The 19,029-nt window shown below is 40.4% G+C and overlaps 1 protein-coding gene across 2 annotated transcripts in view; it reads right to left on the reverse strand.

The window, feature by feature from the left end:
- Positions 1-18,519, reverse strand: part of klhdc8a (kelch domain containing 8A) — an 86,980-nt gene extending 68,461 nt beyond the window's left edge. For both annotated transcript variants that reach the window (XM_061924022.1, XM_061924021.1), the window contains exon 1: positions 18,240-18,519. The gene's annotated coding sequence lies outside the window, so the exon portion shown is untranslated. The remainder of the gene's footprint in view (positions 1-18,239) is intronic.
- Positions 18,520-19,029: the final 510 nt, after the last annotated feature.

Genomic DNA, 19,029 nt, shown 5'->3' on the forward strand with positions numbered 1-19,029 from the left:
AGCTGCTGAGCCGCATCAGAGTGATCAAAGAGCCGCATGCGGCTCCGGAGCCGCGGGTTGCCGACCCCTGACCTAGTGTATTCCATCGCGGCGCCGCAAGCTGTAACTTATTTACGGAGCAAAATGACATTTTTGATTAATTTATGGAGCTTTTTCGAAACCATGAAATGTCCTAGCAGAGGAAAGAGGACCCCCTGTGTTTTAATTACATTATTCACACTATGGTTTCGTTTCCTTGCCACGCGCCATATTTACAGACCACATTGGATCTTTCAGGTCCAGCCAGAAATAAGCCACAAAACATGTCCAAGTTAAAAAGCAATTCATGAATTACATTGCAACAGATTACATTTTCTATGTTGCCTCAGACATTTCCATAGCCGAAGGCTGTTGAAGAAGGGAGTTATTCTTATCTGTGTGAGCTTACATCACATTTAAACATGAACGCTCTGAGCTTGTCAATGACATATCCAAACTAACCTCATACCAGCCAAGCGAATCCCTGAATTTTGATATTACACTCAGTAGCAGCAATTTAAACTGGAGGGCGCCAGGATAAGGTGACTTTAATAACTTCAGGGAGTAAAGTGTAAAATATGAAGGTGTGGAAAATCACTCAACCAAGACTCTGCCGTGTCTGAGTTCTGACCTTTGGAACGATAGGCTCCAATGAGAAATGGCATTCCTTCCAGAGAGTGAAGAAGGACAGCAGTTAGATTCTGCTGCAGACACTTATAACACATATATACTGTGTAAGTGTAGTAAGAGTGTTAGGACAGATTCTCTCCTAAATTAATCAAACAAACAGTCTTTGGTGAGAAATAACAATGCTGCATAATTCTGTTGATGCAACAATAAAACAAGGACCCATTTGTCGTCTCTGGATACTGGCTGCTTTGTTATGTATGTTGTCCATCATTTACATATTTTACCAAAGATGGATACGGCTAAACACTCAAGCCCAGCTGTCTGTGCTGGGACTGATGAAGGAAATTAGCCGGCCGAATCTGGCAGCGCAGGTTTTTGGTCCTATAATAAGACAAAATCAGTTGTGGCTGATTACTGGCAGAGGCTTTTGAAGTGGGGATGCCAATTGTAGGTCTTCTGATCAGTTGAAAGTGAGAAAACACCTTATGACAATCGTTGTGTTGATTTAACTCAGGGGTCGGCAACCCAAAATGTTGAAAGAGCCATATTGGACCAAAAATACAAAAAACGAATCTGTTTGGAGCCGCAAAAAATGAAAAGTCTTATCTTATCTTACTATCAAAATGACTATGTATCGCAGGCTGAAGCAAATCTTCGTTGACAGAAATGTTGAAATTTAATATTTTGCTTCACATTTTTACATTAGAAACCATTAGTAAATTGTATTTATTTATTTATTAGCCGGACGCTGCGGACGCTGTATCGATCCGTTGTGGTGAAGAAGGAGCTGAGCCGGAAGGCAAAGCTCTCAATTTACCGGTCGATCTATGTTCCCATCCCAGGGACGGCGTGGCGCAGTGGGAGAGTGGCCGTGCGCGACCCGAGGGTCCCCGGTTCAATCCCCACCTAGTACCAACCTCGTCATGTCCGTTGTGTCCTGAGCAAGACACTTCACCCTTGCTCCTGATGGGTGCTGGTTAGCGCCTTGCATGGCAGCTCCCTCCATCAGTGTGTGAATGTGTGTGTGAATGGGTAAATGTGGAAGTAGTGTCAAAGCGCTTTGAGTACCTTGAAGGTAGAAAAGCGCTATACAAGTACAACCCATCCTCACCTATGGTCATGAGCTTTGGGTTATGACCGAAAGGACAAGGTCACGGGTACAAGCGGCCGAAATGAGTTTCCTCCGCCGGGTGGCGGGGCTCTCCCTTAGAGATAGGGTGAGAAGCTCTGCCATCCGGGAGGAGCTCAAAGTAAAGCCGCTGCTCCTCCACATCGAGAGGAGCCAGATGAGGTGGTTCGGGCATCTGGTCAGGATGCCACCCGAACGCCTCCCTAGGGAGGTGTTTAGGGCACGTCCGACCGGTAGGAGGCCGCGGGGAAGACCCAGGACACGTTGGAAAGACTATGTCTCCCGGCTGGCCTGGGAACGCCTCGGGGTCCCACGGGAAGAGCTGGACGAAGTGGCTGGGGAGAGGGAAGTCTGGGCTTCCCTGCTTAGGCTGCTGCCCCCGCGACCCGACCTCGGATAAGCGGAAGAAGATGGATGGATGGATGGATATTTATTAGCCTTTATTTAACCAGGTAAAATCCCATTGAGATCAAAGATCTCTTTTCCAAGGGAGACGTGGCCAAGAGGGCAGCAGCAAGGTTACATTAAAAACAGTAAACAAATACATAAAACATCACATTTACAACATTAAAACTTGCTCACATGACACATGTGCATACAGACAAGGTAGACTGCAGTCCTTAAACAGAAGTTTTAAACTCATTCAACGTAACTAGGGTTTGAAGTTTAATATTTGATTGTAGGTTATTCCAAGCCTTCGGTGCTGAAAACCTAAATGCTTTCTTGCCCAGTTCAGTTCTTACTTTGGGGACGACAAATTGCAGAACATTCATTGAACGAAGATTGTGACTTCCTTGTTTCTTTGTTAAAAGACAAGACAGATAAGATGGAGTGATACCCAGAATGGTTTTGTAGATGAAAACATACCAATGATTGAGACGTCAAGCACATAAAGATGTCCAGTTAACCATTGAGTATAACACACAATGGTGAGTAAGGGGAGCGCAGTTGGTGATGAATCTCAGTGCTCCGTGGTACACACTATCCAGCTTGTGGAGACAACCAGCAGTAGCATTCATGTACAACATATCTCCATAGTCAATAACAGGTAAAAAGGTTGTTTCCACCAATTTCTGTTTCACAGTAAAAGAAAAGCAAGACTTGTTTCTATAATAAAATCCCAGTAAAAGTTTCAGTTTTGTTACAACATACTGAATGTGCTCCTTAAAACTCAAGTGGTCATCAATTAAAAATCCTAAATATTTAAAAGCAGATACTAACATAATTTGTTGCCCATTTCTTGTTAAAATGTTCTCACACAGTGATGATCTTACAGTTTTTGATGTGGTAAAGAGCATACACTTTGTTTTCTCTGCATTTAAAACCAGTTGAAGATAGCAAAGTTGTTCTTGTACTCTGTCAAATGCATGTTGTAGATGTTTAAAAGCCTCAGCAAGAGTGGGTGCTGTGCAGTATATGACAGTATCATCAGCATAGAAATGGAAAGTTGAGTTCGGAATATTCTGTCCAAGATTATTTAGGTAAATAGTGAATAATAAGGGGCCCAACACAGAACCTTGAGGGACACCCTTTTTCACTTGCAGTACGTCCGAGGAGGAACCTTCTATCTGAACAGCCTGAGTAAATCAGAGGCTACTCAGAAAGTGAGATAACTCCTGGAAATCACTGGCTTTTAATGGCTAAAGGTATAGATGTGTACGTCCAAGTTAAAGGAAACGGCAGGCTGTCTTCTTTTAATAGATTTATTACAATCTTTGGCAAGCTAGGTAATGTTTGCTTTGGTCTGGAACAACATGGACACCTATCTGAAATGCAGCCAATATTACATCCAGATAATGTGTCATGAGATATGCAAAAATAAATGATATACAAAGAGGATAAAAGTAAAGTATATTGAGCTCAAACGAGGCATAATGATGCAATATGTGCATACAGCTAGGGATGTCCCGATCCGATATTTGGATCGGATCGGCCGCCGATATTTGCCAAAAAATGCGTATCGGCAAGGCATGGGAAAATGCCGATCCAGATCCAGTTTAAAAAAAAACCTCTGGTCCGTGTTTTCCAACGCACCTATTTAAATAATACATTCCACTTTTCTGCTGCTCCCTAATTTCCGTTCCGCATTTTCCAGCACACCTTCAACACATCCACAGGTCTGTGGATTCTCACACAGTTGCTTTTAGCTGCTGGCATTACACGACAGGCTCTTCTCACTCTTTCTGGTGCCTCCCTCTCACAGACAGCAAGCGCACCTTCTTACACACGTCACATACTGTCACGTCATACGTCACATACTGTCACGTCATACGTCACATACGTATACGCCCTTTCCCAGCAGAGAGGAAGCAGCATGGCTAACGTTAGCTGTGATGCTAGCGCAGCCGTGTGACCAACGTTCCCTCTAAGGTGCGTGCCTGTGCAATTGCGCACTGCTCAAGCGTCCTCTGCGCATAGCAATTATATGCCACGCACAAAATCAAATAAAAAAATAAGCGCATAACAATTTTCGACACACGGACACGACAGAGAAAACAGTTTTCGTCATCATTGTTCAAATATTGTAACGTCTGTCGAGACGCTTATCTCCATTCGGTGCCACACGTCCACACCATCAAGGCAAAAATGTCCACATCAACACCGTATGAAAAAATTAGTGATTTTTTTAGTTGTGATTTCCTTCTCTGCATGAAAGTTTAAAAGTAGCATATATTAATGCAGTATGAAGAAGAATGTTTTAATGTTGACATGCAAGCCTTGAAAGAAAATTTTGAAAATCAAGACTACATTTCCTGCAAATGGGTGCATTTCTACCCTATATTTTAACTTTAGATTTATTCTCATATCAAACTCTTTTGGCTGTCTTTTTGACACTTACATCCGGCGCCCCCCTCCACACCCCGGATTATAAATAATGTAAATAATTCAATGTGATTATCTTGTGTGATGACTGTATTATGATGATAGTATATATCTGATAGTACATATCTGTATCATGAATCAATTTAAGTGGACCTCGACTTAAACAAGTTGAAAAATTTATTCGTGTGTTACCATTTAGTGGTCAATTGTACGGAATATGTACTTCACTGTGCAACCTACTAATAAAAGTCTCAATCAATCAATCAAAACACATAGAATCATCATACTGCTGTGATTATATGCATCAAGTGTTCATTCAAGGCTAAAGCAAAATATCGAGATATTTATCGTGTATCGCAATATGGCCTTAAAATATCGCAATATTAAAAAAAGGCCATATCGCCCAGCCCTAGTTCAATGATGCAATTTCTGATTGTCATGTATAATTTTGTCTATTTTGTGTTTATCCTTGAATAAACAGGTCAGTTTCTTGTTACCAACCATTGTGTATTATTCAAACTCCCCTAATTCAGCTGGCTAGTTGTTATCAAGAGTACTAAAACCCTTTTCAACATGATTCTGACAACTAAGTAGGCTAAATAACTTTAAACTTTAATACATGCTCGGATAGGCCAGTATCGGTCAGTATCGGTATCGGATCGGAAGTGCAAAAACAATATCGGTATCGGATCGGAAGTGCAAAAACCTGGATCGGGACATCCCTACATACAGCTAGCCTAAATAGCACGTTATCATTGATTAGCTTGCAGTCATGCACTGACCAAATATGCCTGATTATCACTCCACACAAGTCAATAACATCAACAAAGCGCACTTTTGTGCATTCACGCACAGTATAAAACTTTGGTGGACAAAATGAGACAAAGAAGGAGTGGAAGATTTTACGTGTAAACAAACTGTTTACACAGTCCACACTATGTATGGTGAGTTCAAGAACCGCCAAAATTAGTAGGACAAAACGATGTTCACCAAATACTCTCATCAGTGAAGCATACACACAAACATATTAAACAGTGGGATTTCTAACAATTGGGAAGGTTTGTGTCATGTTAGTCCTCAAACAAAAAACATACTAAAACAAGGAAAATATTTCCCTCCCATCTTTTTCCATTTTCAATCCTTTAAAAAAAATGCTCCACGGAGCCACTAGGGCGGCACTAAAGAGCCGCATGTGGCTCGAGAGCCGCGGATTGCTGACCCCTGATTTAACCCAATGCAGTCTTACCATATCCTGCTCTTTTGCCTATTGATTGCTCCACTTTACTCTTTGAAACAACAAGCTTTTAGTAAAGCTTCAAATTACAATTGTGTGTCAATTATGTATCGAAAACAAAGTGTAGTCACCACAGATTAATCGGTAATTAATAGGAATATGCCGATCGATCGGCCACTGATCAGTAACGGCCTATTTGCGTGGAAAAACCACAGCATTGCCATTGCCAATTAATGCCAATCTAATCTAAAACACAGATCCCCTCTGGCTGACACTGTTTTTCGTAGTCCCTGGCTGACAAGAGGCTAGCAGCAGATTGTAAACACAATTGGATATGGTATAATGGATACAATGAAACACAATTAAGCATATGAAGTCAACTTGTCTTTATTTTGCTAATGTTTACAAACTCAGTAATTCCGCGGACACAATAAGTCTGAGTGTTTCCATAAGTAGTAGATAGTTGTTGTCTTTATCTTGCTCAAACCTATGTACAGAGGTGGGTAGTAACGCGCTACATTTACTCCGTTACATCTACTTGAGTAACTTTTGGGATAAATTGTACTTCTAAGAGTAGTTTTAATGAAAACATACTTTTACTTTTACTTGAGTATATTTATAGAGAAGAAACGCTACTTTTATTCCGCGACTTTTATCTACATTCAGCTCGCTACTCGCTACTAATTTTTATCGATCTGTTAATGCACGCTTTGTTTAATACTGGTTTTAACTAGCTTTTTATCTTATGTTGTATTTTTCCATTGTATAATGTCTGTTATTGCATGTATTCTTTGCATTTTTCATTTTGTATGCTCCTATATGGACCCCAGGAAGACTAGCAGTCGCCTTGGCGTCAGCTAATGGGAGGAAGCCATCAGGACCACATGATCTGCAAATAGCAGTGACCTAATCCTGCAGCCACCAAACCAGATCCCCTCAACGCCCTGACTGCGCCTAGAAATTCTGTCCATAAAGGTTATGAACAGAATCGGTGACAAAGGGCAGCCTTGGCGGAGTCCAACCCTCACTGGAAACGTGTCCGACTTACTGCCGGCAATGCGGACCAAGCTCTGACACTGATTATACAGGGAGCGAACTGCCACAATAAGACAGTCCGTTACCCCATACTCTCTGAGCACTCCCCACAGGACTTCCCGGGGTACACGGTCGAATGCCTTCTCCAAGTCCACAAAGCACATGTAGACTGTTTGGGCAAACTCCCATGCACCCTCAAGGACCCTACCAAGAGTATAGAGCTGGTCCACAGTTCCACGACCAGGACGAAAACCACACTGTTCCTCCTGAATCCGAGGTTCGACTATCCGGCGTAGCCTCCTCTCCAGTACACCTGAATAGACCTTACCGGGAAGGCTGAGAGGAACCACCACCCCGTCTGCCAATTCAGAGGTACCGCCCCCGATGTCCACGCGATGTTGCAGAGTCATAAAATACATGCATCTACTAATTAGATCTCAACCACTGCATCCAAAAAGACAATGTTTTGTTATGGATGAATAACATCCACAAAATGATGTTGGCATACCCTTGGGTCTTGTCAGCATAGCTAGCTCGCATACCTATGTAGGCTACAGCTATTCTATATTCATATTTCATGTTCATATTAAACTGAGCTTGACTGACTGCAGATCATGTTGAGAAACCAGAGAGGCAACTGAATATGAGCCTTGATCATTTAGATTGATGATGCGGCTGCATTTAACGTGTTTCGTACGCCAGGAGCCACGGATATAAGAGAAATAGAATCGCATAAACAAATGAGGCTATTAAATCGGAAAACAATGCCGGATACATGTAAACATATGGCATTATGTCCCCTGAACAGCGTATTTTTCAATGTTCTGGTTTGTGTCCCTAAGGCTTAGCTGTCTCTCTGGTTCAAACGGGCGTATGTTCAGGCCATAATGGCTCTGTGGTCTTTCAGCAAATGTTGTGTAGGAGTCAAATTAGACTGAGCTGATCCATTGTGGCAGCGCTGTGAAGGCTTGAGTAGAGAAAAGAGCAGAGGAGAGAAGGCACAAGAGGCAAAGCAGAACAGCTGAAGAACCGGGAGGTGGTTGGGGTGTCGAGGAAGAGTGGGGTAAGGAAATCGGTGGATGGTATAACGTGAGACTAGTAATGACGAGTTGGCAGCCCAGGAGAACTGGCTATAAATATATAAGGAAGACCAAAATGTCAGGTGGAAATATGGCAGGGTGATCGATATTGTGTGACTTTTTATGTATCGTACAAAATCACTTTTGAGCGATATCCACTTTAATAAGATATGAGTGTGGCCATGCGCTGTCAACAATCAATGAAAATATACTTTACTATTCAACACAACTCTCCAATGGATATCCGGATGTCACTAAACTGTTTATCTGCAGCCATAGCACAAACCACCCTCTTTCCTTTTGAGAAAGACCAGATACGAAGATTCTAAAAACAGCAAATTCCAAGACTATGTCCTTTCCTTTAACACTACGCAAAGCATGTGACAGAAACGTCAATAAAACTCCAGTCTTTGTCGAGCACAAGATAAACGTAGCAATCTCAGAAATAGGATAACAACTAAATGCACACAGCACTGACAGCCAAACAATATATCATTGTTATCTACACATAATGCTGACTAAATTAGCCTACAGTATGTGTAGAAAAAAACAACTGGAGGAATGGCGGAGGAAATGACTTAGAGTTAGAGATGTCCGATAATGGCTTTTTTGCCGATATCCGATATTCCGATATTGTCCAACTCTTAATTACCGATTCCGATATCAACCGATACCGATATATACAGTCGTGGAATTAACACATTATTATGCCTAATTTTGTTGTGATGCCCCGCTGGATGCATTAAACCAGGGGTGCTCACACTTTTTCTGCAGGCGAGCTATTTTTCAATTGATCAAGTCGTGGGGATCTACCTCATTCATATATATAATTTATATTTACTTATTTATGAAATATATGTTTTTGTTAACAAGTTAAAGGTGTTTAAAGATAATGCAAGCATGTTTAACACATATAGTTCATATTGTTAACAAGTTAAAGGTGGTTAAAAATAATACAAGCATGTTTAACACAAATAGTTAATATTGTTAACAACTTAAAGGTGGCTAAAGATAAAACAAGCATGTTTAACACATATAGTTAATATTGTTAACAACTTAAAGGTGGTTAAAGATAATACAAGCATGTTTAACACATATAGTTAATATTGTTAACAAGTTAAAGGTGGTTAAAGATAATACAAGCATGTTTAACACATATAGATTCCTTTCTTTCATGAAGACAAGAATATAAGTTGGGGTATTACCTGATTGTGATGACTTGCATTGATTGGAATCAGACAGTGGTGATGATAACGTCCGCATTTTCGAATGGAGGAGAAAAAAAGTCCTCCTTTCTGTCCAATACCACATGAAAGTGGTTGGTTTTTGGCATCTTATTTATCCAGCTTCCGTACTCCTTTGTATACACTTTACAAGAAATACATTGTCGGCAAACTCCGTAGCTTGCTAGCTTGTGCACGCCAGCTTTCTGAGACTCTTATTTTGGTAGCGCAGGCAGGATGAAGCAGAGCTTTTATTGTGCAACTGTGCAGTCGGTCTTTGGAGTTTTGACGACAGGTACGGCGCCAGAGTCTGTTGAAATAAAGTGTTTCTCGCCTTCCAGTCGGTAATTTTAATGAGCTGGCAGCAGCCAGCGTCATCACAGAAGACCCTCGGGTGCCGTGAATGTCAATCAAGTGACGAAAGTGACGTCATAGTGAAGATTTATGATCGCTCATTTTTAGGACTATTTTTTTAATGCCTGGCTGGTGATCGACTGACACACCCTCCGAGATCGACCGGTAGATCGCGATCGACGTAATGAGCACCCCTGCATTAAACAATGTAACAAGGTTGTCCAAAATAAACTCAAGTTATGGAAAAAAATGCCAACATGGCACTGCCATATTTATTATTGAAGTCACAAAGTGCACTTTTTTTTTAACATGCCTCAAAACAGCAGCTTGGAATTTGGGACATGCTCTCCCTGAGAGAGCATGAGGAGGTTGAGGTGGGTGGGGTTGGGGGGGGCGGGGTTGAAGTGGGGGGCGGGTAGAGGGTAGCGGGGGGTGTATATTGTAGCGTCCTGGAAGAGTTAGTGCTGCAAGGGGTTCTGGGTATTTGTTCTGTTGTGTTTATGTTGTGTTACGGTGCGGATTGTTCTCCCGAAATGTGTTTGGTGTGGTTTCACAGTGTGGCGCATATTTGTAACAGTGTTAAAGTTGTTTATACGGCCACACTCAATGTGACCTGTATGGCTGTTGACTAAGTACGCTTTGCATTCACTTGTGTGTGTGAAAAGCCGTAGATATTATGTGATTGGGCCGGCACGCATAGACAGTGCCTTTAAGGTTTATTGGCGCTCTGTACTTCTCCCTACGTCCGTGTACACAGCAGAGTTTTAAAAATTCATACATTTTACTTTGTGAAACCGATACCGATAATTTTGAAACCGATAATTTCCGATATTATATTATATTATCGGCAGTCCAATATAATCGGACATCTCTATTCTCAATAAAACATCAACGTTTTGGCTTGCTTGCTAACCTCTACATGCTAGCGTCATTTATTGAACTGGGGGAGTCAACCTGCAGTCCACGTGTATCTCTTATGTGTGACTGCCATTTACTGGTCACACTTATCATTACACCATGTACGAAATAAAATTGCTTCGAGGTCGGTAAGCACAACCAGAATTAATTCGTACATTAGGCGCACTGGGGATTTTTGAGAAAACGAAAGGATTTTAAGATCGCTTTATACACTCTTAGAAATAAGGGTTCTAAAAGGGTTCTTCTACAAGGGCTGAGGTTCTAACTGGAACCATTTGCTTCTGAAAAACCCTTTCCCGAAGAAAGGGTTTTTCAAGGGTTCTTGGTAACGCTAATGGTTCCGGTAAGAACCATTTTGATCCAGAGAACCCTTTAAAACCCCTTTTCTGAATAATTGGTTTTAAAAGGGTTCTCACTAACACTAAGGGTTCCAGTAAGAACTATTTTGATCCAGAGAACCGTTTTTGGAAGAAAGAGTTCTTCAGGGATTGTTGAAAGCATGGGTAAGATCCTGTGTCACCAGGGACATACTTCCTGATAACATTTGCCAATAATGGTGCCTATCTTTAAATAAATGTTTTTCTCATTAAAATGTTTTGAATGTTTGTTCAATGTCAACATGATAAATGACCACAATATAATATGAACTAACCTGATCTGTAGAATACAATATGGTTCTTTATAGAACCCTCAGAAGACAAGACGGTTATCGGTGAAAACCTTTGAAAAGGGATGTTTTTAGAACCCCCTGTGTCAGATCTAGATGAAACCCTTGAAACATGAAAGAGTTCTTAGTGGAACTCCCTGTGTGAGTTCTAGATGAAACCCTTGAAACATGAAAGGGTTCTTAGTGGAACTCCCTGCATAGGTTCTAGATGAAACCCTTGACAAACGAAAGGGTTCTTAGTGGAACTCCCTGCGTGGGTTCTAGATGAAAGTCTTGAAATACAAAAGGGTTCTTAGTGGAACTCCCTGTGTGGGTTCTAGATGAAACCCTTGAAATATGAAAGGGTTCTTAGTGGAACTCCCTGCGTGGGTTCTAGATGAAAGTCTTGAAATACAAAAGGGTTCTTAGTGGAACTCCCTGTGTGGGTTCTAGATGAAACCCTTGAAATACGAAAGGGTTCTTAGTGGAACTCCCTGCGTGGGTTCTTTGTAGAACCTCTCATGGGGGGTTCTGGGTGGAACCTTACACACACAGTTCTAGGTAGAACCCTCCAAAAGGGTTCCAGGTGGAACCTTTATAAAAAGGTTCTACCTGGAGCCAAAAACGGTTCTCCTATGAGGACGAGCCGAAGAACCATATATGGTTCTACTTAGCACTTTTATTTCTAAGAGTGTAGTCCGAAAAATACGGTATTTCATTCGTAAATATTAAGTAAACAACAACAAACAATAATGGTGGTAGATAAGACGACTGTAAGTGTAACTCTTGCTACCCTAAAAAAAGATGGCCTAACAATATTTAATGTATAATTATATAATATATGAGTGAGAAGACCATGCACAAAAGGTAATTTAGTCAATGTAATGTATTTGGTGACATTATTTCATTGACATTAGTCATTGAAATAGTCAAATAAAACAAGCAGCACAATTAATTTGGTAAAGGAGCAACCTATACCATTTACTACCTTTGCTACTACTTTACAAGTTCGAAGTATTAGACAAAGTATGCGCACAATTTTTTTATACCTCTTAGAGGTCCACCATAACCACAAGCGTCAAGTACACATTAAAATCTTACCGACAGCAAGATAACCATATCATAAAAAAGGCATTCTTCTCCCTGGACAATGATGGACTGCATACAGAATGGCATGGTGAATATTGACTGAGTGACCTTTCTGGTAAGGCCTGGGCGGTTTATATATTCACTGTCATGGCTGTCATGAGGACTGTAACAAAAGATCCATCATCATCAATCATCTATTCCCCACTTGTGGAAGTGAAGACAAGAGAGACGGTGGAAAGAAAACAACACATATTCAAACTACAACTGAAGACACCTTGTGTAATAAATCCCAACTTTTGTTTAAATGGTGCAGTAGTTTTGTGACAATATAGTTTCTAAGGTGTACTCATAAAATCACCCGTGTCGCATTTCAGCCTTTGCCAATTGTCAAGGCGTGGAGTATTTCGCAGCTTGCTGCGAGATTTGTTCTCCCGGGATGCAAACGGACTAGACCGGACAAGGCTTGAAGGTAGGAACATATTTTAATCTCTACTCAAAAACTCAACGAAGTACAAAACAAAAAGGCGCACAAGGCGAAGGCAAGCTTAACGCAGGAAACAAAAGCTAAGACTTAGCATAAACTACGGACATAAACCGTGAAACTAAAAACATGAAAAAACTCACTAAACTGTGGCTTGAAACAAATAGCAAGAACTATGGACATGAAACAAAAGGACTTACTGGACACGGCATGAATCGAACAGCATGATCATACCTGCCAACTACTCCGGTTTTCCCATAATTCGTACGGTTTTCATCAACCTATTCCGGGTTACGGTTGCAGTGATAAAAAATAAGGTTTTTCATTAATAAAAAAAAAAAAAAAGGGTGAAAACTACGCGAATTGCACCTTGTGCAGACAAGATTTTTTGATCGGACACGGAGGAATTAGCGATGTAAAAGACCACGTTGGGACAAAAAAACACAAGTCTAATGCCGTTGCTAGCGATACAAGTGGAAAACTTTCAACGTTTTTCGTCGCCCAAACAGATTCTTTGGATGTGATAAATGCCGAAGTTTTATTTACGCAGGCAATAATTGAGCATGGACTTCCAATCGCACTGGCTGATCACATGGGACAGTTAAATGTTTGTAATGCAACCTTTAAAAATCATTACGCGGTGATCGCGGTCCCAAAAATAAACTTTTCTTGCATGATAATGTCCAGAAAAACTCGCTTTATATTACTATAGAGTCCTTTTAACGAATGAGTTTGATGGTTTATCACAAACCTTAAATGAAAGAAGTCCTTTGTTCTCCTGCACCATGCGCTTTGGCCTTGCTTCGTGTTTGGTGCGCAATCTTGTCGGCTGTATTTCACAGCACGTCTTTGACAACTTGAAGTGGCATAAAACATTTAAAACAAGTCCAAGTTGAAGAAATCTTGTTAAATGTTGACAGCATAACTACCAAAATACAGAAGTATGTCCTTAATATTTTTGCAGTGCTATTTCTGTTGAAAAGTTAAAATGATTACATTAGAGATGTGATGTGCCACTTTTCAAGTGTCTGATGGCTTAAATTAATTTTCATTAATTTTTCATATTTTGAATTCTTTTGAAAGGCTTACAAAAAAACTACATTTGAATTGTAATTCCATGCTATTGACAGGACTATTAATTTTAATGAAGTTAGCTTACCATGTTTACAGTATGATCATTGTGATAGAAATGTGAATTTTAGGCACAGAATATTTTTTACAATTGAACAAGGCAGTAGATTATACAAGCTTGGACAGAAAGTTAATAATGACACCAATTTTTTTTTTAATGGAATTGTTTAGTACTGTTTTACCATTTGTTTACTGTAAAAAGTGTTTATACTGTTTATACTTTCAATTAACAAATTGAAGTCTTGTGAAAGGTTGATAGGATAACTGGCATTAACTGTCAAAATAATTTCAAACTATTGAAGTTAGCTTACAGAATAAACATGTCAATCAACCCATATGATTTTTGCTGTAATATTTTTGTTTTGAAAAGTCACTGTGACTGATAGAAAAGTGATGGTTTTAGCAACATTTTAACCTGTCTGAATGCTAATAATCATTTTGCGTCGGGGGGCGAAGCCCTGAACCCTCCACCAGGACTTTGTCCTGGACCTACCGGGGCCTGCGGCCCTTGGACCCTGGCTACTAGGTTTTTCTGATTTCAAAAGTTGGCAGGTATGCATGATTATGGCAATACAAGTCAAAACAGAGCATGTAAAGATCATCAAGAACTATGGCATGGACAGAGCAATGTCGCCAGGACGACTAACTGGCAAAACAGGCTTAAATAATAGTCTCTGATTAGAGCAGGTGCGTGAGTCAAACACATGAAGCAGGTGAAACTAATGAGTCGTCATGGATACTAAAACAAACAAGGGTGCACAAAAACAGGAACTATGGAGTCCAAAACTAACAGAACATAACTAAACCAAACAATTACACAAAGCGACTCGGTAAAGAATCTAGGTATTTTCTTCGACCCAACTCTCTCGTTTGAGTCACACATTAAGAGTGTTACTAAAACGGCCTTCTTTCATCTCCGTAATATCGCTAAAATTCGTTCCATTTTGTCCACTAGCGACGCTGAGATCATTACTCATGCGTTCGTTACGTCTCGTCTTGATTACTGTAACGTATTATTTTCGGGTCTCCCTATGTCTGGCATTAAAAGATTACAATTGGTACAAAATGCGGCTGCTAGACTTTTGACAAGAACAAGAAAGTTTGATCATATTACGCCTATACTGGCTCACCTGCACTGGCTTCCTGTGCACTTAAGATGTGACTTTAAGGTTTTACTACTTACGTATAAAATACTACACGGTCTAGCTCCATCCTATCTTGCTGATTGTATTGTACTATATGTCCCGTCAAGAAATCTGCGTTCAAAGAACTCCGGCTTATTAGTGATTCCCAGAGCCCAAAAAAAGTCTGTGGGCTATAGAGCGTTTTCTATTCGGGCTCCAGTACTATGGAATGCCCTCCCGGTAACAGTTAGAGATGCTACCTCAGTAGAAACATTTAAGTCCCATCTTAAAACTCATTTGTATACTCTAGCCTTTGAATAGCCCCCCTTTTTAGACCAGTTGATCTGCCGTTTCTTTTCTTTTCTCCTCTGCTCCCCCCTATCCTTGTGGAGGGGGAGACACTCAGGTCCGTTGGCCATGTATGGGGTGCTGGCTGTCCGGGGTCGGGACCCGGGGTGGACCGCTCGCCTGTGTATCGGTTGGGAACATCTCTGCGCTGCTGACCCGTCTCCGCTCGGGATGGTTTCCTGCTGACCCCACTGTGGACTGGACTCGTACTGTTATGCTGGATCCACTATGGACTGTACTCTCACAATATTATGTTAGACCCACTCGACATCCATTGCATTCGGTCTCCCTAGAGGGGGGGGGTTACCCACATATGCGGTCCTCTCCAAGGTTTCCCATAGTCATTCACATCGACGTCCCACTGGGGTGAGTTTTTCCTTGCCCTTATGTGGGCTCTGTACCGAGGATGTCGTTGTGGCTTGTGCAGCCCTTTGAGACACTTGTGATTTAGGGCTATATAAATAAACATTGATTGATTGATTGATTGATAAACAAAACATGATCTAGACCACAGATCATGACACCAATGTTAAAGCAAGTTGTTAGAAACTAAACAAACTCAACAGCTGCAGCACACTTTACATAAGTCATGCAACTTGCTTTCACTTATCCAATCTGTTATGTTCCAACAGTGAACGTTGAACACACGGTATGTAACATTATTATAATTTACGTACAGTAAAGTTCAAAAGTTTGGACACACCTTCTCATTTCAATACGTTTTCTTTATTTTCTGGAATATAGAGCGCACAGGGATGTATACAAAATTTTCGAAGAAAATAATAGTTTTCCACATATTAGCTGCACCGGACTATAGGCCGCAGATATATAGGAGAGTTGCACAGGACGTCATATTCGTTTTTCTTCTTCGCGGCTTAATCCACACGATGGTCAAGCAGCTTGAGCGTGGCATTAAAACAAGTGAGAAGGAGTGTAGAGTTTAAGCAGAAAATGCCGTATTGCTATTCCGTTCTTGGGTGTTCCGGTTGTTCAAATAAAGAGATGGGAAAGAATTTTCATAGAGTCCCGGAATAAGTAGTTCATAAAAGTAATAAAGTCAGGGGAAAAAACTAAAGTGCGTCAAAGGAAATGGCTCTTAAAAATATCACTTTCATCATCTTGAGGAATACAATCGGACCGCTTGTGTCTGCAGTGATTACTTTGTAAAATGTTTGTTTGAACATTTGATTTGTTTGAGACATTTTCTGTAATGCAATCGAGCTTATAATGAACACTGAAATTCAAGTATTTATTTTATTTATATATATATATATATATATATATATATATATATATATATATATATATATATATATATATATATATATATATATATATACTGTATATTACCAAATAGTAGCCCGGGCGTTTATTTCACAAAATGGGGTCAGACCCCGGGCGGCTATTAGGACATGGGCGGTTATTTGCACAAGGCTTTTATTTATTTTTGCACCAGCCTGCACCATGAGGCCATTATTTGGTTACAATGGTTAGTGTCCAGTATTTTTTTTCGTACTAAAAACTTTAAATGTAAAAGCTAATGTAAACATACAAACAAAAAAACAAGACTATCAAAAGACAAGAGATCAACAAGGCCTCAACATGACAGTAGTGCAACAATTGTCAAATAGAATACAAATACTAAAAATACATAAACTTTTTAAATAAAGCAGCCTACCGGGAAAAATAAAATTATGGTACCAAGTACTCAAGTATAAAACCCACCATCAAAACAGAACAATAATACTGTCACTGTCCTTTGCCTTAATGCGGATCATTTTGCGGGACACACGGTGGTTCAGTCCACGAACGTGATGTATCCACTGACACAAATTAGCATCAAGCTCGTCGCTCACTTTCTTCCTACCTCCACCAGATAAGCGAGCCCGTTTTCCATCGATTGCCGACTGAGATTGTAGTTCTCCCTTTTTTTGTTTCCACGTTTTGGGTCAACGTTAAACTGCCTGGCCGCTGCCAAACCAGAATTCTGCTCCGCATACTTCACAACCGCTAGCTTGAACTTCAAGTCAAACTTTCTGTTCTTCTTCCCCCTTAAAGTATTCCCGTCCATCAGTTGTGGTGTACCGGTATCCTGTTCATTCAACTCACTGCTGCTGTTGCTTGCCATGTTGAAACTTTTCCTTGTGGGTTTGTTGTTGTCGTTGAGTGTGTGTTACGCTATATGCGGTGACCCATTGCAATATGTTGATTACCCAGAATCCCCACGTAACGTCTGCTGTTACCGTAATGACCAGAATTATTGCACCTTTGCTTTTCCTTTTAGCTTATAAATTGGGTTTAATGAAGTCAATATGATTTTAATCTAAATTATGCAAATAACAGCCCATGGGCGGCTATTTGGACATAGGCGTTTATTAGGAAGAGGCGTTTATTTCACAAAATGGGGTCAGACCCCGGGTGGCTATTAGGACATGGGCGGTTATTTGCACAAGGGCGTTTATTTGGTAATATACGGTATATATATATATATATATATATATATATATATATAGCTAGAATTCACTGAAAGTCAAGTATTTCTTATATATATATATATATCTTAACCACGCCCCCCGCCCCCACCTCCCGAAATCGGAGGTCTCAAGGTTGGCAAGTATGGTTATACATGGTCATGTTTTTATTTCCTCCATATGCTGCAGTACAATAAACTAAGCAGTTAAGCCACATCCATCCATCTACAGCCCAAAAAGGACTTGTGCATTACAATACATGAGATTACTGACATTAATCTGTAGTGAGAGCCGCTTTAAAAGCCCTTGTATGTCATATTGAAATCCCATTGCAACCTATAATAATCAAGTGGGTGAAGTTCACACATTAACTTTCTCGATGTTTCTTTTTTTTTCTTTTTAAAGCCGCCGCTGTAGAACGGTAACTATGTTCAAACAAACCGAATAGTGTTGTAATGGTCACAAACAGCACGTTGGTGTTTCCTGCCAGAAGGTTTTTTACTCACGCTGGCCGTTAACGTCCTCCCTCGCTCGGCTTCCTCCGGTGCTCTTCTTCTTCCCCGATGGAGATCGATGGAGGCGGCCGGAGAGGAGGCTGCTTTCTGGCGCAGGAAGATGGCAGGCGACGCGGCTCTAATGGCTCCGGCGGTACCGGGGCGAGCTCGGCGGAGGAGCGGGTTGCGACAAAGTCAGAGCTCCGCCTAAAATATCGCCATTATGTGGGTCAGAGATGAAGTATTTATCTCGGCGCGAGTTGAAATTCATGCCTTTTATGGACAGAATGGTGACCACTTTCTGTTAGGAACGTTTTGTTTTTTTTGTAAAGGAGTGCTTGTTTAGTGTTTTTTTAAATCATTTTTATTTTGAATCTTAACCTCGTTGTGTTGAAAGTGTCAGTGAATTACAATATTAATAACTAATGCAATATTTAAAATAATTATTCTACGAATCCATTTCCACCAAAAGTGACATTAAGTGTGTACGATACTGCACATTTAGGTGTCGATGCGATACCAAGTAAATACTGGGCCGGTATTGTCATCAACGATACTGATACTATTGAATGTTGTCAAGATCATTGAATATCATTTAAAGAAGGTTTTTTTTTAACCTATTTGGCTTGGGGGCCCAACCTTTTTCACTACAGAGGGGCCCGGGACCCACTCAAATATTAACACTGAATTAGTCATCTTACTCTTGATTGTAATCATATTCAATTATATATATATATATATATATATATATATATATATATATATATATATATATATATATATATATATATATATATATATA

The sequence above is a fragment of the Nerophis lumbriciformis genome, linkage group LG28 (genome assembly GCF_033978685.3).
Source record: "Nerophis lumbriciformis linkage group LG28, RoL_Nlum_v2.1, whole genome shotgun sequence".
NCBI lineage: Eukaryota > Metazoa > Chordata > Actinopteri > Syngnathiformes > Syngnathidae > Nerophis > Nerophis lumbriciformis.